Source organism: Camelus dromedarius, chromosome 15, assembly GCF_036321535.1.
Source record: "Camelus dromedarius isolate mCamDro1 chromosome 15, mCamDro1.pat, whole genome shotgun sequence".
Taxonomy (NCBI): domain Eukaryota; kingdom Metazoa; phylum Chordata; class Mammalia; order Artiodactyla; family Camelidae; genus Camelus; species Camelus dromedarius.
The window spans coordinates 34,483,807-34,508,215 of NC_087450.1; the positions used below are offsets into that span (position 1 = coordinate 34,483,807).

General features: G+C 40.5%; 1 long non-coding RNA gene across 1 annotated transcript in view; it reads left to right on the plus strand.

Moving 5' to 3' along the window:
* Positions 1 to 24,409, plus strand: part of LOC135322976 (uncharacterized) — a 412,557-nt gene that overhangs the window by 259,702 nt on the left and 128,446 nt on the right. Inside the window, exon 3 of the long non-coding RNA XR_010384037.1 lies at positions 16,774 to 16,860. This is a non-coding gene — a long non-coding RNA (uncharacterized LOC135322976). The remainder of the gene's footprint in view (positions 1 to 16,773; positions 16,861 to 24,409) is intronic.

Sequence of the window (24,409 nt, forward strand, 5' to 3'; positions counted from 1 at the left end):
CTACCATTTATAGTCCTGTTGGCTGTCGTGCTATTGCCATCTGGTACTTTTTTCTTTCTGTTAAGTGACTGGGAGGACATCATAGAGTCTACCCATATTTTAGTTTTTTTTCCTAGAATGTTCCTGTTGACCTAGAACTCAGCAGCGTAGTTGGACATACAGAGCGCTGTTCTCCAAATTTAACCGTAGAATGGGAGCTGAGAGTGAGGTGGTGGTTCTCTGTGTGTGGTTGGGCTTGGCTTGGTATTAGCCAAGTTTGGTGTATCCAGAACTTTCTCTTCATCGGCTTTTAAAAAACTTCTTCCTGGGTGAGGTGAAGCCACAGATTCAGAGGTTTATCTCTCAGAATATCAGTGGTAAAGGCTTTTTTTTTTTTTTTTTTTTTTTTTTTTTTGGTGCCAGCTGCTCATGAGCTTTCTTCATAAAGCTACGAAAATGTATACTTATACATGAATTCTGGGATAACCATTTGAACCTTTAGAAGTTATAGAAGGAAGTCTGAGAACCTTACCATTGTATATGTTAACTTTTTTCTTTGTGTTAGAGACTTGCTAGGTATTAGTAAAGCCCATTTGCTTTTCCTAGGTGCACAGAAAGTTTGCTTTTCCCATTATCCCTTGCATTTGGTTTGGGGCCAAATACCTGGGTTTTGTTCAGTGAAATATGGTTGGAAGCACGGTGTGCTATTTGTAGGCCTGGTCATAAAACCCACTGTGTAATCTTTTACATTCACCTTCCCTTTCTGGGAAGGCCGTGTGTTGGGATGACAGTATCAAAAGATACAAGGAGACAATCTCTGAGTCACTTAGTCCAGTTTTCAATTCTTCCATAATTATTTTTTACATCAAAGTTGTTATCATTTGAAAAGAAAAATTTGGGGGGGAGACATAATTGGGTTTGTTTATTTATTTATTTATTTATTTATTTATTTATTTATTTACTTATTTTTGATGGAGGTACTGGGGATTGAACCTAGGACCTTGTGCATGCTAAACACACACTCTGCCACTGAGCTGTACCCTCCCCCCCATTTTAATTATGCAATTAAAATAAAAAGAAACCTTCCCTATTTCTTTACCTTATTACATAGGTATTTTAATTTTGTAAGTGGAATAGGAAAGAAAAAATCATGGTAAGTTGGCAATTTTAAAATAATGAAGTAACTCTAAAGGAAATGACTGTATGTAAGAGATACAGGATCAAGGAAAAAACTTAAAAAATTTAATATTCAGACGTTGGACAAATGAAACACTGACAAATTGCCGTTCAAAAATCATTTTGATTTGAATGTTTCTAAAACTTGATTATATGCTCCAGTGTTAAAAATCAATCCCTTTTTCAAATGCTGAAACAAATGATTCCTGAAGGGTCCAGTTTGTTTTCCAGTGTAGCTTAAAATCGAAAGGAAAATGTTGGTGCAGTAAAGCATGTTCTACTGTAATAGAATTTTCCTCTCCATTTACTACAGTGACATTGCTTGAATGGAGTGGTATGAACAGCCATATACAATATATTATTTTTCTAAGTCTTAATAAAAATATCATACATTTTTTTCACCAGCTTTAAGATTGATATGCCCCGATCAATATGACACAAATCTTATTGAGAAATCACAGGCAAAACACAAGCTAAGCACACTTTCAGTTTAGAGAACAGTGTGTCCTGGTGAACAGTTTGTAATGACTAATCTGTAGGAACCTTAATTACTCAACAGAATCGATGTGCTAGCCTGGGATGGTACCAGGCTTCCTGCTCATCCACGTCTATCCACCCACTCAGTTGCTGTCTCTGCTTCATAATATGCTCCCCCACATCTCTACTTGGGAAGCGTCCTTTGAATATTCTCATTTTTGCAGATGCTATGCACTTTTTTTTTTGGGTGAGCATATCTAGAGCTTAATTAACCTTTATTACTTTGAAATCCATTCTCATTCTTAGGTTTAATTTATGTCTTTCTGCTTTTGAATTTTCAAAGATGGGGTTGGATAACCATAGAAACATTTGGGAAAATCTAATAATTATCCCGGCTTGGCCACTACCAAGTGCATAATTGCTAGCAAATTATCCTCCTTTGCTGAATCTCTATTTTACTGTCAGGAACTGACAGCAATTACCACTATTTACCTCCAAGTAGATTATTCATTTTGATATTTGTCTTTTAAAATGCCAGAAAACCCCATTATGGCTGATAAGAGGGCTATAAAAAAGACAACGTGATGTGGAAAGCTGGGCATGAATCTAGGCTGTCACTTACTGCCTTAAAATCTTAGACAAGTCATTTAATCTCCAAGCCTGTTTCTTCAAATATGGAATGGGATAATCTTACCGCTATCACAGGGTTGTTATGAGGCTGACGTAGACAAGTGCCTAGCACAGGGCTGGTCTACAGAAGGGGCTCCATAAATGTTCATTAACTTTGAAGACACTGGATGTGAAACCTTGGTTCTCCTATAAATGGCACAGAGTGGTGGAGAGTGATGCAATCCTGTAAGTAGTCAGTTAGCTCTTTGTTGATCCGGGATGATTCCAAGTTTATGCTGAATAAATAATTCTGATTGATTTAATCCTCTCCTTTTACTATCCTTAAGAGTGGAGAAAGTCAAGAGGGAAATATCTTTTGACTATTTGCTTATAATTCTACAAGAAAATCAGGAATTCAAAAGTCCTGCCAATTCATTCTCTGCTCCAAACCATCTCATAGAGTTCATACTATTTGGAGTAAAATATAAAGTCCTTACCACGGCCCACAGGGCCCCATGAGATCGGAGGTGGGCTGGATCTCAGTTTCCTCCCTCTCCTTATCACTCACTCTTCCAGCCCCACATGCCTTCTTGCTTTTTTTGACCTCTCTGAGTTCATTCCCATCTGAAGTGCTTTGACATTGTCATTCATTACACGGAACATCTCCCTTCCTCTCTGATTTTTGCATAGCTGGATCCTTTCCATCATCTAAGTGCTTCCTCCAATGTCATTTCCTCAGTAAGAATTCTGTACAAATAGTCACCTCCTCACCCCATCCCATCATCCTCTACTCCACCAATCTGCATCTTTTTCTTATGCAATGATGAAAATATAAAAGAGCACTTATAATCACTAAACATTATCTCATGTATGTGTTTGTTTGCTTGTTTGTTATTTGTCTCTCCCACTAAAATGTAAGTCCCAAGAGAGCAGAGAATATTGTTTCGCTCGTTGCTGTCCCTCATACTTAGAACAGAGCCCAGCACAAGCAGGTCCTCAAAAATACTTGTTGCATGAATTCATTTACTGGGTGACTTGACCTTCTTACTGTTAGGCACTGGGGTACTGTGTCTACAATGCAAGAAAGCATTAAAAGGCCCAAATCTTATGGACTCAGAGGTAGACACACTTAATTCTCTGCAACTGAGAGCTTGATGAAGGAGGATTCTTTTAGAATTACTGAATTTCCTGCTGGTAAAGAGAGACTTATGAGGGAGGTGCTGACTTGGGACATTATGTCACTCTGGGTGCTAAGAGCCATCAGGAAATTGGTAAAGACCTTGTGATTTCTATGACAGTACTGAATATGCTTTGGCTGTCATTCTGCAGGGCAGAGAGACTTGAAATCTTACTAGTCATTGTAAGAATGAGAACCGGAGACTAGGATGAACTGAAAATGAGTGAATGAATGCTCTGTTCATGAACGCTACTGACAAAGACCTGCCCACAATGATCCCTAAGCTGTCACACTGACCCATAGAGAGGCCTCGTGTCTCTGTCCTGCCTGTGAACACTGTCCAGCTACATTCCCTGCCTCTCCCACGGGTGCCGTTCCATGTTTATTTTTAAAAAGCCTTTATCTATGGTCTCATTATTTTCCCTCTTTATAATATTTTACTCGTTTATTTTACATTTGTTTAAACATTTCAAATTGTCTGCAAAGCATCATATGCCTAAGATAATTTGAATTGTATAGAAGAGTTACTGATAAAAGCAAGTGGCTCCTGCCGCATTTATCTCTTCCCCTAAGTTTCCCTGAGGCCAACTCCTTTATCTGTATTTCCAGTTCTTCTGATGTTCAATGCTAAAACTCTAGAGTAGTTCTGTCTAAAAAATTTAACATGAGCCACACCTATAATTTTAAATTATCTAATAGCCACGTGAAAAAAATAAAAATGCACTTAGAAAGCTTATTTTGTTAATATGTTTTATTTAACCTAGTTTATCCAAAATATTGTCATTTCAACATATAATCAAATAGAGCTTATTAATGAGATATTTCACATTTTTCTATTTTTTTCAAAATCTGTTGTGTATTTTATACTTGCAGCACATTTCAATTTGGATTAGATTTATTTTAAGTGCTCACCAGCCATATGTGGCTGGTGGCTACTATATTGAACAGTGATGATCCAGGTATGTGTGCCAGGTTGTTGTTTTTTGTTTTTTGTTTTGATTTGTAATATATAGTACATATTTATTATATATAATAAATATAATTTCTCTTTGATGTGAAAAATAATGTTGCTTAAAGACTATTTTCTCCTATCCTCTTCCTAATGTTTTTGGATACATACACATGCACAAACATACATGTATCTGTATATATGTGTATAATTTATACTTACAACTTTAGTTCTTTTATTGGTTACTTTGATAATTTTAAATAATATACCTAATGTGATTGATAAATCACATTAGCAAATTGAAGAATAAAAACCATATGATCATTTCAATAGATGCAAAAAAAGCTTTTTGATAAAATTCAATATCCATTTATGATAAAAATCTCCAGACAGTGGGCATAGAGGGAATATACCTCAACATAATAAAGGCTATATATGACAAACCCACAGCTAAGTCATACTCAGTGGTGAAACGCTAAAAACATTCCCTGTAAGATCAGGAATAAGACAAATATGCCCACCCTCACCACTTGTATTCAACATAGTTTTGGAAGTCCTAGCCATAGCAATCAAAGAAGAAAAAGAATTAAAAGGAATCCAAACTGGAAAGGAAGTAAAACTGTCACTGTTTGCAGATGACATGATACTATACACAGAAAATCCTAAAGAGGCTACCAGAAAACTACTAGAGCTCATCAATGAATTAGGTAAAGTTGCAGGATAGAAAATTAATATACAGCAATCAGTTGCATTTCTATACACTAACAATGAACTGTCAGAAAAAGAAATTAAGGAAACAATCCCATTTGTCATCACATCAAAAAGAATAAAATACCTAGGAATAAACATACCTAAAGAGGCAAAAGATCTGTACTCTGAAAACTATAAGACACTGATGGAAGAAACTGAAGATGACACAAACAGATGGAATGATATACTGTGCTTTTAGATTGAAGAATTAATATTGTTAAAATGGCCATACTACCCAAGGCAATCTGCACATTCAATGCAATCCCTATCAAATTACCAACAGCATTTTCAACAGAACTGGAACAAAAATTGTTAAAATTTGCATGGAAACACAAAAGAGCTGGAATAGCCAAAACAATCTTGAGAAAGAAGAATGGAGCTGGAGGAATCAGGTGCCCTGACTTCAGACTATATTACAAAGCTACAGTAATCAAAACAGTATGATACTGGCACAAAAACAGACTATAGATCAATAGAACAGGATAGAAAGTCCAGGAATAACCCCATACAATTATGGCCAATTAATCTATGACAAAGGAGGCAAGAATATACAATGAAGAAAAGACAGTCTCTTCAATAAGTGGTGCTGGAAAAACTGAACAGCTACCTGTAAAAGAATGAAATTAGAACATTCTCTAACACCACACACAGAAATAAGCTCAAAATGGATTAAATATCTAAATGTAAGATCAGATACTATAAAACCCCAGAAGAAAACATAAGCAGAATGGTCTTTGGCATAAATTGCAATATTTTGGATACAATATTTTTTTGGATCCGTCTCCTAGAGTAATGGAAATAAAAACAAAAATAAACAAATGAGTCCTAATTAAACTTAAAAGCTTTTGCACAGCAAATCAGAAAGCTAACCTTATGGAATGGGAGAAAATGTTTGCAAATGATGCAACTGACAAGGAATTAATCTCCAAAATATATAAGCAGGTCATACAGCTCAATATCAAGAAAACAAACAACCCAGTCAAAAAATGGGCAGAAGATCTAAGTAGACATTTCTCCAAGGAAGACATATATATGGACAACAGGCACATGAAAAGATGCTCAGCATCACTAATTATTTGAGAAATGCAAATCAAAACGACATTGAGGTATCACCTCACACTGGTCAGGATGGCCAGCATCAAAAGTCTACAGATAATAAATGCTGGAGAGGGTATGGAGGAAAAGAAACCCTCCTACACTGTTGGTGGGAATGTAAATTGGTGCAGCGGCTATGGAAAACAGTATGGAGGTTCCTTAAAGAAACTAAAAAAATAGAGTTACTGTATGATCCAGCAATCCCACTCCTGGACATATATCTGGAAAAGATGAAAACTCTAGTTCAAAAAGACACATGCACCTCAATGTTCATAACAGCACTATTTATAATAGCCAAGACATGGAAGCAACCTAAATGAAAAATTATCAGATGATTGGATAAAGAAGATGTGGTGGAATATTACTCAGCCATAAAAAAGAATGAAACCATGCCATTTGCAGCAACATGGATGGACCCAGAGATTATCATACTAAGTGAAGTAAGTCAGGCAGAGAAAGACAAATATCATATATCACTTATATGTGGAACCCAAAAAAAAATGATACAAAGGAACTTATTTACAAAACAGAAACAGACTCACAGACAGAAAACAAATTTATGGTTACCAAAGGGGAACATGAGGTGGGGGATAAATGGATAAATTAGGAGTTTGGGATTAGCGGGTGCAAACTACTATATATAAAATAGATAAACAACAAGGATCTACTGTATAGCACAGGGAACTATATTCAATATCTTGTAGTAACTTATAATGGAAAAGAATCTGCAAAAGGATATATATATGTATATGTATATGTATGTATGTATGTAAGTATGTACAACTGAAACACTTTGCTATACACTTGAAACGTTGTAAAGCAACTATAGTTCAATAAAAATATACCTAAAGCTCTATTTCTGATCCTTCAGCTTCAGTAATAGCTCAATTATTTCTGACTCCTCACCTTATGATGTTACCCTTTCTACCACATTCTGCACATTTCTTCCCTTCCTCTCTGTTCCATCTTTTGTCAGCTACACTTCAATAGGTCCCAAGTTGTAAATATGTACAACTGGTTCTGCAACCATGTGTTTTAATCTTTATAGAAAATTCTATAGACAGGGAGTGAGTCTCTGTGTAATTTTGATTAATATTGATGGAGATACATACAACCAGAATTTGATCTCCCTAGAGCTGAAGACCAAACAGAAAAGGAGTTTCCTTTCTGTAGGCCAATAAATTATGTAGTAATGGTTTTTGATAATGGAATGAAGTATCAGATGCTAATTTGAACTGAGACTTTTATTATTTTATGAGGCCATTCCTGGAGATTAAATATAGTAAGGAAATAGATTCACATTTGACATGTAAATGGTTTTTCCTCCTTCTGAAGACAGCTGGTTCTTTATGGATCAGGGTTATGTTCTGTAAAAGACCAAATGCCAAGAACCCAGAATCAAAGGAAACACAGAATCAGAAATGTCATGTGTGTTTTAGTGGTACTGGGGGCTGATGTCATTCACAGAAAAGATTATTTTCAGGTACTTTTGTCTTTAAAATGAGAATTTAATGTGTTCAAATTATAAACCAGCATTTTTTAAAATTGAACAGTTACATTCAACTCCTAATTACTATTCTACTTTTAAATCTAGTAAATGTTACCAATGACTGTAAACGAATTTATTCATTAACTTGATTAATTAGTCCTTTAAATACTTTAAACTTTAATGGATTTGCTCTTCTTAAGAACTAAACGCCTATAGCAAGTAAATTTCTTCGAAGTACTTAAAATGCTCTAGCTAATTTAATAAATAAGATTTATAAATATTGCAAATCTCAAGTTCTTTTATATCTTCTAATAGTATATACAAACATAGGCAGATAGATTTATACCTTTTAACTTAAACCATGAGTCTAAAAATCAACTATTTAATGGCATGTTTTATTTGGTTACATATTTTAATCTGTCAAATGCTTTGATGTACCAGATTTTCTAAGCAGTTTAAAAATATTGACACCATGGATTTGATTACTTTATCATCTTTATTTCTCTCTCCGTCTTCCAGGCATTAAAGAAACCCTTAGCCACTGAGAATAGGGTCACCACCTCAGCAGACTGAGGTTACTTCTCAGCAGGCTGAGAAGGCTGATTGACCAGCAATTTGGAGCTGGGGCAAGATCTGGGGCTATAGTCACTGGGGGAGGTTTTCCTTATGGCCACATTCAGGTTTGCCCAGGACCCTGATCTGTAAGTGCCATTTTTTTTTTTTTTTTTTCAGCCTAAGTGCCTGGAGTCCAAGTTCAGACCTTAATTCTTACGTGACATATTTCAACTTTACTGTTTGATGTGGGTAGATGAAATTCTGTTAACTCTTACCCAGGTTGCTTCATCACTAAATAAGAATCAATTACCAGTTTAAGGTTTGAGTTTATCCTTAATTCTTTTCTTCATTTTACCCTAACTGGCAGGGCCTGGATACATAAGGTATTCAAGTGGATTCTATGCGTCTCACATCTTTCCTTGGCCCTTCAGTTACTCCACTAGGGCCATGTTTATAACAGGAGATAGTACTTACTGTTTTTATTTTGTTTTTGGCAAATAATTTGGAAGTCATGATTTTCTTTGTGTATCATGGTGACCACTGTGCTGGACCTTCGAGCTGTCATTTTACTGAATCAGAAGTCTCAAAGAAGGGGCACACCCCAGGGCTGGAGGGACACAGCAAAGGGACATCTGCTTTGGGGGAAGGTGGGATTTATAGCTCCCACTGTCCCTTATGGTCTCATAAATAAGGGGGGGAAACAGAGGTGAGAGAAGTTTTAGGTCTCTTATTTTTCAGAGTCTTTTCCTATTAACGCCAGCATATACTACTATTAATGATCACTTCTTTTTTTTTTTAATTTTATTTATTTACTATTTAGTATTATTATCTTTAATGGAGGTCCCGGGGATTGAACCCAGAATCTCATGCATACTACGTATGTGCTCTGCCACTGAGCTATACTCACCCGACTAACGATCACTTCTTAAGTGACTGATTTGTGTCAGGTCAGGAGGTGTCATAATCTCTACAGAGTAGGAGGTCCTCCCATTGCTATCTTAGTATTTTTACCTCTAATCTATTACTCACTACTCCTTGTTGAAAAGGAAATAGCTCATTTCACTAGCCACTGTCTGAAATAGCCCCTGGCTCACACTTCCCCTGGGGGCAGAATTACAGGACTCTGAAGTGCTTTCTGCTCATTTCTGCAGCTTCCCTTCCAGCATTGTGCACCCATGGGCTTCTCCCCTGTGCCTGTGGGTCAGGCACGCCGGGCATGCTGTTCAGGCAGCTTGGTAAATAGACTAGGAGTCTGCTCAGACAGCTGGTCATTCTCAAGTTCACAGAATCCCAGGTCTACTGCTTTTCAAGTGGCGATCTTGGACAAGTTACTTAACCTCTCTTTGCTCAGTCTCCTCATCTGTAAAAAAAGATATTAAAAGGTTACTGTAAGGTGTAAATGAATTAACATTGTGTAAAGTGCTTTAAAAAGTGCCTGATAAAAGGTAAATGCTCTCTGAGTGTTAGTGACAGTGGTGGTGGTGATGACGGCGGTGATGCTGGTGAAGATGACGATGGACGTCGTCTTTCCACATGTACTTGTCTGTGCTGCTGGTGTCATGCCCCTTTCCCAAGGTTTCCCCCGGTTCCATCTCAGGCAGCTTGAGCAACTTGGGTCCACCCTTCCAACTTGGACTCGGAGGAGAGAAACTTTCTGTCCCACATAATCTAGAGTGTGTGGAGTTCCCATCACTAAGGCACAAAACTGTCCCCACTCAGTATCTTTTCCAGACTTAGACCATCCTACTCTGTGACTTGGGTATCCACCTTGTGCCAAGAATCTAAATTGCTTCCCTCAGATTGGATCTCTTGGATACTGATGCCAGCCTGGATTTCTGCTCCTCTGCAGATTTAAGGGTTTGGACTCAAGCCCCTTCTTCAGCCATCTCTTGTTTTCTGGTTGATGTTTCAATCTCTGTCCCACTTAGGTTTGTTTCCTTCTTTCAACGAGGAACTCTCAGTGGGCTCCAGGCTCCATGGCTGAGCTCTACCACTCATGACACACTGACGTCAGTCACACGATTCACTTTCCTTGGAATGTCATTTCTTGTCATCTCTGCAAGTCTATTTCCTGTATATCAGCCAGGCCCTCTCTCACTTGGCATGTTCCCATAAAACCTCTCCATATTCTAATTTTTCCCCAAATGGATAGCTCATGTAACATCTTGATACAAATTTAAACTTCTAAAATTGGTGATGGATGTTTCTAAAAAGGAAAGATGATTCTATATCAATGCAGCAGAAAATAAACATGTTTACATATAGGATGTTATAATGGAAGTTTAGTTTGAGGCTCTAAGATACAGAAGATAGCAGATACTGGAAGTTATCGGGCGACAACTTCAGATTTGGTGCCCAGGAACTGGTTAGACTGACTCATGCACATGAACATATGTGAATGGATTGGGTTGTTGGAGATGGAGGACTGTGCAGAGGATTTCCTTGGAGAGAGTCTGTTTCATCCCCGCTTTCTGTCCCCAAAAGCCACCAAACAATTCCTAGGCCATGTTCAGAATGGCCACATCCACTTTCTTCTCCCAATGCCCGGCCACAATTGGTTACAATGCCTGGATTAAGCAATTTGGCTCTTATAAAAGCTGAGTGAATTATTTACCAACTCTGGCTTGTTCTCAGTAAGTATTTTTTTCACTGTGAAAAATTTTATAGCTAATTTATGACTCTAAGCCAACTACGAGGTGAGTCAACTATAGACTGGAATATGATTATTGCAGAATGTTCCAACCTGCATATTTGGCAAGCCGTCAAACATCTGCTAATAGCGTGTTAAGCACACTTGTGTGGTTGTTAAATGTCTCCTTATGTGATGAGCATAAGAATCTTCATGGCAAGTCCCAGTCAGTTTCCACTTCACATTCTGTGTGCCCTCTGCTACCAGGCACACTACTGACACGTAGACTGTCTATTCATTCAAACAGAAGAAGGAACAGTTTTCTTCGTTACTAGTGCTTCCTGGGTGTTACAGGTTGAGTTGTTTTCCTCCCAAATTCGTGTGTTGACATGCTAACCCCCAGTACCCCAGAATGTGGCCTTACTTGGAAACAGTTATTCCTCGTGTAATCAGTTAAGATGAGTTCAAACTGGAGTAGGGTGGGCCTACTTCATTTCATAAATTTCACATCCATTGAATCATGCAAGATACATCCTTTTGACATAAACTTTTTTTCACCCAACATCATTTTGTTGAGGATCCTTCTTGTTTAATGGTTTATTCCTTTTTAATTACTAAGTAGTATTCCACGGGCTGTCTGTTCAACCATTCACTTATTGAAGAGCATTTGGGTAGTTTTTGGTTATTACAAATAAAGTTGCTATGACATTTGTGTCTAAATTTTTGTGTGAAAACAAGTTTTTATTTCTCTGCTATATATGCCCAAGAGTGCAATTGCTGGGTCTTTTGGTGTAAGTCCATTTTTAGTTTTAAAAGGAAATGTCAAACTATTTTCCAGAGGGGCTCTACCATTTGACATTCTCATGAGTGATTCAGTTTCTCCACATCTTCCCCCAGATTTGGTGTTATCACTTTTTTTTTTTTTAATTTTAGCAATTCTGGTAGGTGTAGTTACATCATATTATAGTCTTAGTTTGCATTTTTCCAATGACTTATGACATTGTACACCTTTTCATGTGCTTATTTGCCATCTGTATTTACTCTTCCATGCAATGTTTGTGCATGTCTTTTGATTATTTTTGAGTTGAATTGGTTGGCTTTTTTAATGTTAAGTTTTGAGAGTTCTTTATGTATTCTAGATGAAGCCCTGCAAGTCCTTTGTTGGATACGTGATTGTGAATACTTTCTTCCCGTCCATAGTTTGTCTTTTCACCCTCTTAACAGGATCTTTTCCAGAACAAAAGTTTTACATTTTGATGAGTCCAATTTATTAATCTTTCCTTCTATATACTGTGATTGTGGTGTCAAGGATGTGATCAGTTCTGTATTTTTGAATGTGAAGGATAAAAAGGAGAACATTAAACATGGGGAAAGGTAGATAGTTGAAGGCTGTTTCAACAGTTCCAGGGAAAAGGCAGTGTCAGTATAGCTGGAGAGAAGAGAAGGAACAGCTTTATTATGTAGTAGACATAACAGGACTTCATAATCAATCATACATAAAGGATGGGGTATCATGCGACGCTTGGGGTTTGGGTTTACGTAATTAAGTGGATAGTTTTGCCATTAAATGGCATGATTGCAGGAAGGAAGAGCAGGTTTAGGAGATGGGGCCGAGGTGACCAGGACTGAGATTAGACACAATGAGCTTAAGTTGCCTTAAGCTGGATGTGGGACACCCAGAGTGAAGTATTTAGTGGGTAGTTAGAGAGATGGGCCTAGACCTCAGGTGAGTGTTAGAAACTGAAGACACAAACTTGAGAGTCATGACACCTGGCTGTGTGGTTTCAGTTCAGTGTGTTAAATCAGAAGACAGTAGTCGGGTTCAGTGAATGATGTAAAAAGTCTGAAAACTGGCTGAGAAATTCTAGGTCCTCTTTTATTGCCAAGACATTCTGGAAGTCTGGAACTTTGGAAAGCAAATTCAGAGAATGACTCTAATTTATTTGAGTTGTTGAACCTGAAACATATGAAGGACGAGTCACTAGCTAGGCCCCTGACTTTTACCTCCAATATGTTCCACTCCATCTTTCTATTCCAAATGTATCCAAAAGGAATGGAGTTTAGCATCCTAGCTGATTTGGAATATGAGATGCATTTCCGTCCACTGCACCTACATAATGCCACATGAAGTAAATCAAAGAAAAATGAAAAAGACAACTTAAAAAATGTAGTAGCTGATGGAAACCATTTCAACTACTTGAAGATCAGTTGTGTGCCATCTAAGCCTTTAATTTTTAAAATGCTCAAGCACAGTAATTTATTTTCATGCTGTGAGTGAATGAAAGAAGATTGAACTTCTTTTAAAAAGAAAGACGGCCGCCTGTGGCCTCGTGAAATAATAGCCCTGTGTTCTGAAGCTGGAAGCCCACCCTGCCCTTAGCTACGCAAGCTGTGCTTAAACGAAAAGAAAAATGCAGGGAAGGATGTATCTTGCTGTATTTAAAAGGGATTTGGGGAGGTTTTGTCATTAAAGTTATGGCCAAAGAGCCTTGAGGTTCTGAAAATTAGATGACTGGATTCACAGGTGCAGCGGGCTCTCCCAGGTGCTATCGCAAGCAGTGTCCCCCACCCACCCCGGCCACCCCCGGCCTCCTCTGCCCTGCATCCCTCACAAGGTGGTCTCTGTACTCTTGGCTTCTCTCCACCAGTGCCAGCACATGCATGGATTCCTACCTGCCTTTCCTTGGTATCAGGCTGAAAAGAGTTTGGGGTCAGAAAATCAAAATTCTTCTTGAGTAGGAAACCTTAAGTTGGGAAAAGGAGGCGAGATCAAGTGTGAGCAATCTGCAGGACAGGTTGTGAGCAATCTCCAGGGGGACCTTTATAGGAGACGGAGATGCGTGTCATGTCCAGCAGGTGGCAGTGAGAGCACGTGGCAAGGCCAGTAAAGGGCACCCATTCCTGAGGGCCAGGATCTGGGAGCTTTGTTCTGCTCATCTCCAAAGGTAGGTTTCCAGCCCCCTACTGCCTACCTTTTAAGTCCTTGGCAAATCCTGTTAAAAGCCTTTCCATTTGATAATTTGTAGACTCATCGCTTCTTTCTCTTCCACGCAGTGGCTTATTTTGAAAGGCTGAGCTCTTTGAATAAATGAGCAACCTAAGCAAAACGTAGGGAAATAAAACGCTTGATAGCCATTTGATGGCAAGTTTGCCTTGAGCGCTCCATTGGCAGAACGATCAAATAAGGACAAGGTCGTGGTTTTGATCTCTGCAGAGGCCAATTAGCTTTGTTCTATTGTGTGGCCAAGGGCTTCACCTTACCTGTGTTTAACCACCTGGAAATGCCTGCTTTGCATATAGGAGTCAATGCTAAAGTGTTGCTCAGTTAAAGAAATTCACTAAGGTTAAAAAAAGAAGATTGGCCTTAGAGTCATGCACACTTGGGTCCAGATACTTGCTCTGTCACCCACTGGCTGTATAGCCTCAGTAAGTCACTCTCTTTGAATCTTTTTTCCTGTCGTGATAGGTGGCAGACAGTATGAAGGTGCTAGACAGGGTGGATGAAGCACCAGGCACACTGTAAGTGCTCACACAGGGCAGCTAGAAATAATAATGATGTTAAAATCCACTGACTGTTCCCATGACAACTTACCTGGATTTTTCACACACCGAGGAGAACATGGTTTTGTCCTGGTGACTTGTGAAGATACAGCCATCTCTTTGCTTCAGTGGACCACTGAGTCAGAACCTTATTCTTTCTCCTTTTGCTGGTCTCTGGCTGCTGAGAGAGGACTGTCTGGGCTAGAAAGAGCATATAGTTGACACATCACTGCATCCCATGGCCAAATGTAAATGACCTTCGGATGATCAGTTGTTCTGCCTGTCTGCAGGACTATTAATGGAATATAAGATATACAGGTCAAGGGACTTCTCCAGGGGAAGAGCACCTCTGATCACTCACATACTTTGTTATTTAGATGGCACCCTGACCTCAGTTGCATTCCATGCCCCTCCGTAAGGATCTGCTTCATGGTTCTCCATCTTCAGCTCCAGTGCATAGCTCTGCCGTCCATCCAGTTTTGCAAGCCAGATAACTGGGAGCCATGCTGGCCATCTCTCTCTGCTTCTTTTCCCTCTACCTCTTGCCCCATCAGCAAAGTCTTGTCAATTTTATCTCCAAAACACCTCTTAAATCCATTCCATGTCTCATCTGTCCCATCTCTTGTCCTTGTCATCCTCACTTCTTCCAGAGCTCTACAGTAAACTTCCAGCTGCTGTTCCTGCATTCACTCTGTCACTTCATTAGCCTCTTCTCTGCTCTGAAGTTACAGTGATGTTCTTCCTGCTCACAAAACCCAACGACTCCCATTGCCCGTAGGATGAAGATGAAAGTCTTGCCGTGACTTCCAAAGTCCTGCTGGGTCTGACTTCATTTCTCAACTGCAGCCCTAGTAGCACATTCACGTCCTTGGATTTGCTACTATCCTTTCCACCTGTGGACCTTTGCTTAGGCTTTTCCCTCCCTCCTGTCACCTAGTGAATACTACTCATCCTTGAAGATCTCAGTTCAAATGTTACTTCTTAGGAATCCTTCTTTACCACTCCAATTAGGCAAAGTAATAATAATGAAATAGCAAATCCTTATACAGTAGTTATCAACCACCAGCCCTCTTTCTGTTTTTATTTTTAAAATTTTTTATTGAAGTATTGTTGATTTACAATGCTGTGTTAGTTTCAGGTGTACAGCATAGTGATTCAGTTATATGTATGTGTATATATATTACACATTCTTTTTTAGATTCTTCCCCATTATAGGTTATTACAAGATACTGAATATAGTTCTCTGTGCTATACTGTAGATCCTTGTTTACTTTATATATAGTAGTGTGTATCTGTTAATTCCAAACTCCTAATTTATCTGCCTCCCTTTCCCATTTTGTTAACCATCGTTTGTTTTCTGTGTCTGTGAGACTGTTTCTATTTTGTAAGTCAGTTCCTTTGTATCATTTATTTTTAGATTCCACATATAAGTGATATATGATATTTATCTTTGACTTACTTTACTTAGTATGATAATCTCTAGGTCCATCCATGTTGCTGCAAATGGCATGGTTTCATTCTTTTTTTATGGCTGAGTAGTATTCCATTATATATATAATATCTTCTTTATCTAGTCATCTGTCAGTGGACATTTAGGTTGCTTCCATGTCTTCAGCCTTTTCTCTATTAACTTATTTAATCTTCATAACAGCCCTATGTGATAGATACTACTATTACCTCTCTCTAACAGATGAATAAACAGAAACATAAGGCAGTAAGTACACTGACTTGCCCAAAGTCATCTATCTAGTAAGTGGCAGTGCTAGAAATTAAAGCGAGGCCAGCTGCCTGCAGGGTCTGCACTGGGCCACGGACTCCTCTCCTTTGTAACAGGAGCTCACAGTGTCACCTCCTCTATAGCACCAACTACAGGTGCATGTTTACCTTTGATTACTTGAATGTTTGTATCCCTGAAGAGACTGTACGCTGTGTGAGTGTGCAAACATGCTAGTTTGTGCTCTCCTGGTAGCCTCAGCAGTTTTTGGCACACAGCAGGAGCTGAATAAATACTTGGATGAGCAAGTACAAATGAATGGAGGCTGTGCCCGATGACTGCTAGGTGCTTTCACGTCCATGCCAGACTCACTTTACATCATCTAATTCTCAGGACAACCTGCCAAGGCAACTGTATCTTCACTTTTCAGCCGAGGAAGCATAGGTCTAAAGAGGTCAAGGGTCCTGCCCAAGGCCAGATCCGCGGTGGAGGTGGGGTGGAGGGGAAGGGCGAGGGAATCCACACAGTTTGACGGTCTGATGTCAGAGATCAAACTCTTTGCTCCTCAGTGTGCTGCCTCTTCTTGACCTTCCTACCCTCCTGTCTCCTAACATTTTTCATCCTTCTCTTCTAGGTTCCTGAACAAGGTCTTCTGTCCCTCAGGGTATTGGAGGCTTTAGGACCAGGAGAAAAAACAAGCTGAAGACCTCTCAGGAGTAAGGTAGGGTGGCCATTTAGTGTATTACTTCACTTACGTACTCAGTTTGACTCCTTAATGAACGCAAGCATTTTCAGTATATTCAGTAAATTTACAGTGATTTTTGTTTGTTTGTTTGCATTTGGTCACAATGTTATCTGAAAGCAGGGCTTTTACATTTTTGTCTGCAGGTTTAGAAGGTTAATCTTGACTCTAGATCTGGTAGTGGGGGGAGGATGCTTTGCTCTGCGGGGGACACACAGAATAGCCCTGGTGTTGGGAAGCTCACATTCCTGTGGGGAGAAATTTCCACAGAAAGAGAGTACTTCAGAGCAGTGTATAACAGAGATGCGTGCAGGCGCAGGCCGCGGTCCTCCCTGAGGCGTGGGGGAGGGCGGAGAGCAGGGGCCGCAGGAAACCTCCCCGGAGACATCTGCTCTCAGACGCGTGGGCGGGGCGCTGGACTTCGGCTCCGAGCTCAGGTCCCATCCTCGTGGAATCTGCAGTCTAGAGGGGAAGAAGGTCATTAAGAAATTACAGATTATAACTCATATCATGCAAGAAAAGAGCAGGGTCTGATGAGAGAGAATCAGAGCCAGGATTCTGTCCCGGGGAGGCAGGAAAGGGCTTCCGGAGGGCGTGGCCCCGGAGCTGAGCGGGGAAGACTGTGTTGGCGGTAACGCCGGCAAATGACTCAGTTCCGAATTCTCGACGTGGAGGCCGACATTCAGGAGAGGGGAGAAAGGGCTCGGGGCTGGAGGAACTGCAGACTGGCCAGGGTGGCTACAGCACAGCGAGCAAGTGGGACAGCACGCGGGGTCCGATCAGGCAGAGCCTTGCAGGCCACGGTCGGGAGATGGATTTCCCCCCGAGTGTGATGGCGGGGGAGCCACCGAAGGTTTTGAGGAAGCGCGTGGCCTGGTGGGATTGATGTGTAACGCCCAGCCTCGCTGCAGTTTGGAGAATGGGTTAGAGAGGAGCAAATAGGAAAGTGGAGGGAGCAGTTGCGGGGGCGTGCTGGTGGTGTTGGATTCTGTTAGTCGCTGTGGAGAACAGGGTGGTGGATGGAGTGTGGCGTCTCGAAGGCATGTGAACAAGCAGATGTGGTTGGACTGGAAAGACAACCATGGGAACAGAAGGTCCCAAATGAGAAGGCAGGGGGAGGGGACGTGGCAGGGAAGTGGCTCTGCATGGAGCGGAGGGAGACGGTGGGAGGTGTGCCTGGCGGTGAGCTGGAGGAAGGCAGGAGACACTGCGGTGCCCTCGACTCTGCCAAGAGGATGGAATTTCTCCCAGAGAGGTGGAGCTGCTAAGCATTTAAAGCAGATCCTTAACAGATAAGCTTTGCTTTGCAGAAGGAGCTCTCCTGGGATGCACTAAGGAGGCACAGGGGGAGGAGAGACTGGAGTTCGGTGATTATTGAAATAGCCCAGGGACACGAGAAATGGTGTTTCCCTAATAGTTGTCATAAGTGATAACTACCATTTATCAAATGCCTATGACTGTACGAGCTACTTGACATCTGCCATTTCTAATCGTCATCACTGGATCCCCCACGGAACCTCCTGTAAGGGGGATTGGAGTTGGAAAGAGCACCGGGGAGAAGGATGCTTTCAGCAGCTGCCCCGCTTCCCCCTCCTTGCAGCTGTGGGACTTCTCAGCACTCTGCAGGGTAGGGTTCTGTTGCTGTAAGGAAATCACAGTTCTTTGATAAAGCAGCTTTTCCAAAGGTGGTAGAGCTGAACATACTGCAAAAGTGGCATTTGAACCCTAGTCTCTGTGATTCCAAAGACCATGTTCTTTCCATTATACTAAATAGTTCCTCATGTCTCTAGCAAAATCTGTGGTGGTGCAATGTAGTTATTTATGTGAATGTTTTCCTTCCCTTACTAGAATGTGAACTTACTAAGAACAAAGACTGTGTATTATGCATTGTGATATCCCCAGTGCCAAGCACAGTGGCTGGCACGGAGTACGTATGTGTTTGCTGACTAAAAGAATCTATATATAGATATGATATACACACACATACATACACACACAATGGAATATTATTCAGCCATAGAAAAGAGTGAAATATTGACATTTTGCAGCAACATGAATGGACCAAGAGAATATTGTACTTAGGGAATTGTCAGATGGCTAATTAAGACAAATATCATATGATATCACATACATAGAATCTAAAAATACTACAAATGCATCTATATACAAAACAGAAACAGACTCACAGACACAGAAAACAAACTTATGGTTACCAAAGGGGAAAGGGAGAGAGGGAGAGATAAATTAGGAGTTGGAGATTAGCAGATACAAACTGCAATATATAAAATAGGTAAACACAAGGTCCTACTGTAGAGCACAGGGAACTATATTCAATATCTTATAATAACATATAATGAAAAATAATATGAAAAAATATATGTATAACTGAGTCACTATACTGTACACCAGAAACTAACATAACATTGTAAATCAAATTTACTTCAAAAAAAGTAACAAATATAATGAGAAAAAAATATTGTAAGTCAACTATACTTCAATTAAAAAAAAAAGAACCTGCAAAATGGGATGGAAATTCTCCTATTAAGACTCTGAAGCCCTCGTTCATTCTGTTGCCACTTGTGTGCCCTGTTTCTTCCTGTGAGAAACAGCACAAAGGGAGAGCTGCTGGCCCATGTTCCAGCCTCACCAGAGTCATCAACCCTGACGGCTGCAGGGAACACAACCAGAGGAGAAAAACCCACGCTCGGTGCTAAGCTTCCTCCAAACCTGCTCACACTCATGCCAACTTCCCTGAGCCTAGATGCCCTCTGTTCGAGGCCCTTCACTCTGAAAGCATCTGCAGGGCTGACAGTTGGAAAATCAGACCACAGGTTCATTGCAAGGCCGTGGATTACAGGCACCTAATGGGATCTGAGAATTGTGCACAGGCATTACTGCAGACACGCAGGGTTGCTGGAAGAAGAGACGGTGGTTGTGCAGCCAATTAAAATGCACACCGCATATAACACCAGCATTTCCCCACAGTGCTAGCTAACAGTGGGTTTTACTTATGCAGTAATAAAAAAAAAACCCCAGAGAAACAGCAGTAAATTACAATCTATTTCTGTGAATGATCTTAGTCCAATAGCTAAAATCTACAAATTACATAAAGCAAATATTTCAAATTAAATCACAGAATGTTTGCAGAGCAACTGGTTGTGCATAAGGCGTCAGCATTTTTAAAAATTGCCACCTTGCTGTTTACAGTTGGAAAGCATGATCATTGAGTGGGGGATGGAGCCGGGGACCCCAGGCTGGGGCTGAAATGGAATTGGCACATGTGGGAGGGGGGTGGGAGTGGGGAAAAGAAACCCCCAGCCCTGGGACAAGGAATAGGAGTCTGAGTGATTTGCAGGGCTGTGGAAGGTCTTCCTTGACTCCTTGCAGCTTCTGGGATCAGGCAAGGGTGGGAGCTCTGCACTGCTGGCTGGGTATAGAAGGACAGGGTATCACCAGTGCCTGAGGCAGGGGACCGCAGTTTGGTGACACACTGAGAGCATAATGTGTTGGTGCTGGGGGCTCCAAACTGCAAGGAGGGCATGGCTCTCTCAAGCATCCTATTCCCCCGTGCTCTTTGCAGTTCCATTTGAGAAGCCATGGTGGTCAATCCAGGTTTTATGGAGCCTGGAGCTGTAGAATTTTGGGCTCCCTCATAAAGAAAAGAGTACAAAAATACCTTCATTTTGCAGATTTTTATCAAAATATATGACCATGTGAACACCTTGCCAGGACTTAAGTTTAACTAGCTTCACATAAACCCCCCCCCACCTTTATCCATGGCCCTTGGGATCTAGGCACTTGTAAGATGCACAGCGACTTGAAGATGTTTATGAACCTCATGCAGCCAGCAGACCCCGTGGCAGACAGGTAATGCAGCATCTCTGGCCTGTCACTAAGTGGTACACGTTTGGTCAGGAGTTACATACACCAATAGCCACTTACTGAGTGTTTCCTCTGTGCCAGCGCTGTTAGCGAGGCCATGCTTCGTTGCTTTGTGCTCTACTACAGCCTGGCAGAATAGCTCTCATTCTGTGCCTTCCCCAAATAATGTTAACCTTAACCAGCCACTTTGAATGGCAGAGAGTGGGGTGGAAGGAATCCTTTCTTAAGGGCCTATGAAGTTGCTGTTAGAAACTTTGCATTAGTTGGGGGATGCTTGCATTTTTTCTTAATGACATCTTGCTATCCTGTGACAGTGCCCAGGGTGGCACTAGAAAGTTCCTGGCTTTTTTGGGTATCCTGGCACATGGGTCTCCCCCCAGTATCAGTGCATAGAAACACCCAGGATTACATAGGTCTTACTCCCTAACCAGTACAGTTCATAAGAATCATCTGAGGTCCTTGATAAAAATGCAGATTTCTGGAGCCTTCCTGACTTCCTACTCCAGATTTCCTGAAACAGAAGTTCCAGAGACGGGGTCTGTGAATTTGTACTTTTAACAAGTACTTCAGATGTTTCTTAAAATCAAGCAAGTTTGGTATCACTGAACCAAAGAACATGGGAAACACATTTTAAGGTAATTAGAGGGTGTGAGTTTCCACTGGGAGAACTAACTGAATAGGTCGGAAGGGAGGGAGTGCCGTCACATTTCTGGTGATGAGTGGTAGGAAGAAAAGAAAAAAAGATAATGCAATCGTGCATTTACCGCATGCCAGGAACTACACTAAGCATCTAATCATTATTTCATTTAGTGCTCCCCATAGATCTTTCGGGTGGAACCGTTTTTACCTCCCTTTTACAGTGGAAACACAGGTTCCGGGATGTTAAGTAACTTGCCCAAGTCACGTAGCTGGTAAAGGGTCAACCCCAGGTTTGAACTCTGGCAGCAGGATACCAGAGCTTGCATTATTTCTGCTATCTTACACAGACTGAAATATTGTTCAGTCCTGGAGAAGCTACAGTGCTCAACATTGGGGTTAGGAGAAGAGTCCGCAGTTCTCTCCCAACTGCAGTTGAACCCCCTAAAGGTACTGCTGGTTCAACATCCAGGGTCCTGGGGCTGCTGTGGTGCTGGAAGGCAGTGGTGTGGAGGCTTGTGAACATGTGGCTTTGCCTCGTGTGTGAGACATTGTGGGCCTCCCTGAGCAGTCAGCTGCACCAATTCCCCTGGCCACATAAGGGGCGCAGTGACCCTGGGTGAGAGAGGAAGCTAAGGGCAGTGACAAGGACGGTGGCGTGTGCTGATCCACTTGGTGGAGAGGGTGGTTAGCAGTGTGGTGTGGTGTCTAAGAGTGGGATTTAGATTGTGGGATTTAGAGTCAGACAGCCTAGGTCTGGCCCAGCAACTGACTGGACCCCTTGTCTACTGTGTGACCATGTTCATTTTCTATTGATGCTGTTAAGGATTACTATCAACTTGGCAGTTTAGAATAACAGCCACTTAGTATCTCACAGTTCTGTGAGTCAGAGGTTTAGGTAAAGCATGGTCCAGAAGCATCCTCTACTCAGGGCTTCATAAGACTGAAATCAAGAAGTTGGCTAGTTGGGGCTCTAATCTGGAAGTTCTGCAGGAGATTCCAATTCCAAACTCATTCAAGGTGTTGGCTGAATTCAGTTTCTTGCTATTGTAGAGCCGAGGTTCATATTTACTTAAAATGTGGCTCTCTTCACCCTCAAATAAAAAATGGCATATCAAATCCTTCTCATTCTTTGACTCTTGACTTCATCTGCTATGAACCAGAGAAAGATTTCTGCTTTCAAGGTCTCTTTTGATTAGGTTAGACTCACTGACTACTCCAGGATAATCTCCTAAATTTAACTGATTAGTAGTTTAACTGATTAGTGACTTTAATTACATCTGCCATGTGATTATGTAACAATGCAAATAACATATTCACTGGAGTAACACCAGGGAGCAAAGGTCATGGGGCCAAAATTCTGCCTACCACAGTGACCTTGGGCAAGATCTCTTGGACTTAGTGGCCTAAAAATGCATTTCATAGATAAGTTATATTTATAGAAGCCAAGATATTTTATTTTGCTCTAACAGAAGGACTTACCTATTACTCTGAAATTCAGCATTCCATTCAAAAGCAGCATATATTTTCCAAATGATGGCTTGAAAGCTAAGAAATGAACCAAAATAATTTCTTTTAGAAAATCTGCTAAAAACACACCAGAAGCAGCATGCATCATTTATCCTCCCCATCCTCCACCCACCCACCCACCTCCTCGCTCAACATGTTGACTTGAAAGTTTTCTCAAATCCTTCTCATTAAATTCTGGAGTATAAAGCTAATGGACCATTAGGCCAGGGGTAATGCCAGACTACACTTCAGTATATATTTTTCCCCCTCAGAAAAAGCATACCTCCAAGCAATGCTATTTAAAAAGAGTATTTGAACCAGTGTCTAATTTGAAGAAAATGAATGCCTTGAGAAATCACATGGATACCTTATAATTTTTCAGTCAAAAACTGTCAAACAAAAGTTCTTGCATACTGCAATTTTTTCATAGTAATTCACTCAAAAGTATTTCTCTTCCACTGTGCCCTTTGCAAAAGCTCACTGAGATCTACTCTCTTCTATGAGTTATTGGAAATGGATGTGGTCTTTTTTTCTATGCACTCTCCAAAGAACATTTTGGCATTGAACAATGACAGTAAAGATGGAAAAAATGAGAAAACTAAATGTAGTTCCAGTTTCTAAGATAAAAAGATACCATATTTTAAGGTTGTCAGCTTTCATTACATGCTATTTCTTGGTAGTACAAAGTAAACAAACAAGAACTTTAATTTTTCTGAGTACAAAACAATGGGGAAAAAAATCTATTTTTAATTAGCTCTGACAGATATGAATGATGAGAACAATGCAGACTGTGTATTTTATTTGCATTGTTTTTCCATTTGCATAGGGGTAAGCGACCTTGAATTCAGTATAATGGATGAGCCTTTTAATCAACTTCTATATGGACAATCGACTGATTTGCAAATTTTGCTGAGCAGGAAAATCTATAGCACATGCTGCCCAGGATGCATGTGCCTGTCAGTTTTGCCCAACCCATTATGGGGCAATCAGATAGAGGTAACGGATCTCTGATCTGGGGTCACTTCTACACAGTGATCTCACTTACACTGAGTATTTTATTTTTATGAGAATTGAAATTATTCATATTCCTATCTGTACATAGAAAATTCAGATAAACAAAAAAGAAGAAAAAAATAATTCCACGTCACAGATAGCCTCTTTTCCTCATGGTATATATATCTGTAAGTCCCTATCTATCTATCTATCTGTCTAAAATGTGGATCTATCTATATACTTTGGATTTTAAAAAATACATATGCAGATAATGTATAACAATATACTATATATATACACATACTTTCTGCCTCCAGCAATGGTTACCATGATTGCTGATTATAATCACAATTCCAGAGACTCTTGGTGTGTCCAGGTTTCTGGTTGTGACCATTTGAGTCCTGCGCTTCAGTAATCCCTGTGCTCATCTAGCAGTTCAGCATCATCCATCCTCCAGAAGCCTGAAAGTGCAGCAAATGGGTCTGAGGCTAAAAAGGAGCTAAACTCT